The 4,654-nt window shown below is 40.8% G+C and overlaps 1 protein-coding gene across 3 annotated transcripts in view; it reads left to right on the top strand.

Moving 5' to 3' along the window:
- Positions 1-4,654, top strand: part of suco (SUN domain containing ossification factor) — a 38,719-nt gene that overhangs the window by 12,383 nt on the left and 21,682 nt on the right. The window lies entirely within an intron of this gene.

Raw genomic sequence — 4,654 nt, forward strand, 5'->3', positions numbered from 1 at the left:
GATCTAAAACTGTTACTGGCTCGCGTTAAATATATATTATTTCATAATGTATACAATAATGAAGTTGAATATATTTTTCTAAACAACTGAGATAACCATGTCTATTAGATAGGAAGTGCAAGGAATAATGGTACACACGACTTCTCTTTGTTTTCGGCATTATATACCGGCCTCCCTGCTCCATAAATATTGCCACCAACCATTAAAAAAGCCCATATTGGTCAACCACTAATGAGACATATTCCCTGTGACTTCACTAATTGACAACCAGTTTGTCTTATTTACTGTATTGATGTTCATGACTCTTCTTCTTAGACTTTTGTGTATTGATCTCCTCTCTAGTATGTTTTGTCACAACAGTTGACACAGTGACACAGTTTAAGTAATTTAATACAGTTAAGGAGGGTAAAGACTTAGTGTACATCATGTGCTGTCAGTTAGAGTGTGTGTGTGTGTGTGTGTGAGAGAGAGAGAGAGATAGAGGGAGGGTTAATATAATAAGCAGCAACAAGCTGGTCTGAGATTTAGGCCAAGAGAAGGAAAGGCAGTGATTAATCTGCCCTGGCCCAGGTTATATACTTTGTGTGTTGCAGTGTCATGCTATGAGAAAGACGAGTATGATGACTACGCTCACAAGTCCACACATGTTGTGTCATGCTAGATGCCTCTGAAAACTTCTAGTCATCATGCAAACATCCTGCCTGAGAAGAGATCAGAGCACAGTTTGCATGTCATGCAGCTGGTGATAATATTTGACTCGGTGCTGGCAGATGAATCTATCCTCCAGCCTGTTATCTCTGCAGTTTTGTCTGCTCTGTGTCAACCCAGTCAGTTAGTACAGTACCTTACAGTTGGTTTTACCACGTCTCCTGGTTCTGAATGGTCCTAAAGCCAACAGGAAATATCGGGGGATTTGGGTGTTCGGAACCAGCAGAGACAGTGTATCAGGACATGGAGCCAGTGTGTCTGTGGGCGTCTGTGCAAAGCTGTGTTGCTTTTGATTGTGTTACTTTGCATTGAAAGGCAATATGATGGCCAAACAAGTAGAATGTTTTCAAAGGTTGTGGCTCAGGCTGCAGTCGTGTCGTAAAGCCATCAGAGCTCGAGAGGAGCCCTTTTGTGCACGCTCATGTTTTTATAATGGGTGGCCAACAAGCTGATAATGTCCTCTTCAGCACTCTTTTGAATATTACTAAATGGTTGAGCCATTTGTAGTCAATGAAGAGCATAAAATATGGAAAAACTTAAATTGAAAAACCCCCAGGTGCTTCTGAAGTGGGACAGGAAATGGGGATAGTGAGAGAATGAGGAAGAGTGTATTTGCAGGCTGCTGACTCATTTGTCTTGCCTCAGGCTCTTCCTTCATTAGCTTGGCATTGACCCAGTACTGGTACGTAACTTACATTGCGCACTTGAACATTTAGTCTGTCGGTGGTCTCTGTATTTTTCTCTATTCGTGGGTTAAGAGTTCCTCCTCCCACTGTTGCATAACCAGTTGAAATTAAAAAGTAGGTCACAGCACACCCCCAAAGCAGGTCCTGTCAGATCAGCCCCTTCATCACCCTTTCTTCCCCTCTCTTTTTCATCTTTAGAAGGAATGTCAGCACTCAGGTCTTTCTGTTCACTTGAATGATGCTGAGTGAGGGGGGGGCATCATTCCTACTTGTTTTACAGTACATAGCCTTTAGGGTGTTGAATTGATCCACATGTTAGAATCTTCTGTATTTGAATTGTTGTTATTTGAATAGCACTCTGTTATTTGGCAGGTTTTAGTTAAACATTGGTTCAGTGAGTCACATTGCGGAAGTCAGTCAGATTTGCATCCATCATCACGGATGTTTGTACAAAATTGTTTACTCTGTGACGTGTTCACTTGAACCTGCACTGTGGTATGTTTGTCACCTATGTGTATTTACACAAGTGTTCTCTTATCTCGGTGATTCAAGACCATTTAAAAGATGATAACAAGCAACGTTTGGGAGATAAATAGTTCATTAGTGAAACAGTCAGTTTGACTATTGGGTATTAATAACAGCAACTTTAAATGCAAATTTTACATGAGGTTGTACATCTCTACAAGAATTTAGTGTGTGTGTGTGTGTATATATAGTGTAGTGACTCAGTATAGTTATTTGAAACTAGACTATGAAACTAGACAGGGAATCAGCCCAGCTGTGTTTCAGAGAACATGCAGGAAAAAAGAACCTTGATGTGAAATATCCGCAATGCTAAGGCTGTGTGGCATCTTGTGTAAACACACCAGTAGTGATATTTTGAAAGCTTTGAGTAAACTGATCATGCAGAGATCTGCACCGATCAGTTATTATGCAGCCCCGTATGCAACAAACTGCGATGCACTGTGTGTTTTGATGGCTGGTCTGCGTATACAAACAATTCTTTCCTGAAACCACGTTACAGCTGCAGACATCTTGACCAAAGGAATATATTCCTATGTATAGGATGTTGTGTGGAAATAGAGTTCAAACCAAGAGAGTTAATTAGTTAGACAGGCGCTGCCCTATAACCACACTTTAAACAGATTTATAAGTTCTGAGTAGATAGACTTAGTCTGTATATCAGAATCAGTATAAAACAATGCATAGAGACATACATACATATATTTATTAAGTAGTACATGTACATCCTCTTACTCTTCATTGCCTCTGAGTTCAAAGTCTTTCCCAACTTCTTCTCTCATCTCTCAACTACCTGCTTGTCTCAGGATGGATACATATACATGTGCTATCATCAAAGTTCCTCCATGTTAGTGTAAATGGATTTTCCTATATAGCAGTGTCTTTCTGTACTTCACATCAAAGGCTGTTATGATCTTTGGGTGTGTTGCTTCAAATTTTGCCTATTGGGGGCAAAGGGTAGCGCTGACTTGACACGTTATTTGAGGACGTTATCTCTGTTGTAGTCTGCCCCGATAGTCAATAGTCAGTTATTGAGTTACTAAATAAACAAGATTTTTCTAGACTTAAATATTTGACATTTAAGTATAAAAAAAGACAATATATTATGTCCACAATTGACATTAATCATCATTTATGTTGTATAGGGCATTGCATGTTGTCCTTGTAATTTGCCGGTATTTCATTTACAGCAGTGTGTTACATCATTTTGTTGATTGTGTAATCTGAAATAAAATATGTGGGAGGTGTCTTCTCCTTACATGGATGGAGGTTTTACTGTTTGACGGCGGAGGAGGAGTTGAGACATTTGAAACGTAAGACAACATAGTTTAAAGCTATGGAAAGCTAAGTTTAGCCAGGAGCCTATATTAGGGTCCGTGGTTCGTATTTACCCCTTAGTATCTGTACACTGCTTGGCTCTTAGGTTTCCCTCACTGGCTTTGTGGCCCCTCCCAAGGGAAAGCTTATATTTGAGGTGTTAATGTCTATAGGAACATGCACACATTTCATTATCTGCAGGGATCCAAAATAACTGTAACTGTCATGTCTTGGAGTCGGAGTGAGCTGTCCCTTTTGAATTGAAGAGCAAGGGCTTCTTCCTAGATGCGACATTTTGCACCTATGTTCAACATTTAGACGGATAAATTCATCGGCATAGATATTAATTACTCCATCAACTCAGATCCTCTTCCAAATGAAGTGTCAGCTGGATGTTCTTATCATCTTTTTATCTCGTCATTCAACCCCTCCAAATGTTAATGAACAGAATACAGATGGAGAGGCCCTCTGACTGACAGGACCCTGACTTGCACAGATGGTTGTCTCTAGGTGATTGTGAGTATTTGTGCCCACTGCTCATCTCCCTCCTCCTGACAGCCAGGCTGACAGGGCGCTAACATGCCTGTCCATGTGTCCCACTCTTTCCTGACATTGATATTTGACCGCTCAAGGGGAACCGCTCCAGTTTCAGAATCACATGGTGTAGCCGAGCTTTTGCATCCTTCTTGTCACTGATGCAATGTGTCATCGTGCTCAGAGATTTTTGCCATAGCCTTAATGTTTTTCAGGATGAACAAATGTACAATGCAGGGCCTGTGCCCTGTGGTTCCACGTAATAGAGCTCTGATTAGGTAATTCAATGTGTTTTGAGTCTCTACTTTTGGCCTTGTTTGCCTAACTAAGGGCTGGTGTGTGTGAGAGGTCTTTGTTTGATGCTGGTGCCTTTTAGTTTAACTCTGTATATTATGAGTTAGCCTAATAGCTCTAAAGTATTCTGCTTACTGACTTATTAAAGTCCAAAGAAGTTAAGTGTAGATATAGTAGGTGAGTTATGGAAAACACTAGCAGAGGGAACATGTTTAGACAAACCTCTTGTTGAGCCTCACTCTCTCCCTGCTCCATTCTTCACTTCATTTGAACCCCACTGATAAGGGATTTGAGAAGCAGCTGTCTCTCTCCTGTGTCCCTATCTTCATCTGTTCTGTTTCCTTATCACTCTCTTGCCTCGCCTGCCTTCTTTTACTTCTGCTTGTTTCTCATGGCTTTTTATCCTTTTTCCATTCCAGTTTATTTTGCACTCTCTGTCATCAAGACTATAAACTGTCCTGTATTGAAAAATCCCTCCTGCTATTACAGTAGTCCCATTGTCTGCCAGAGATGATGTCGATTAGTCTGTGCTCCAGGCTTCATGTGAGCCATGTTGGTCTTGAGCTCGCTGCAGTTAAAGGGGAACTTGGCAA

This window comes from Morone saxatilis, unplaced genomic scaffold, assembly GCF_004916995.1.
Source record: "Morone saxatilis isolate NCDOM2014 unplaced genomic scaffold, NCSU_SB_2.0 Contig12, whole genome shotgun sequence".
Classification (NCBI taxonomy): Eukaryota; Metazoa; Chordata; class Actinopteri; family Moronidae; genus Morone; species Morone saxatilis.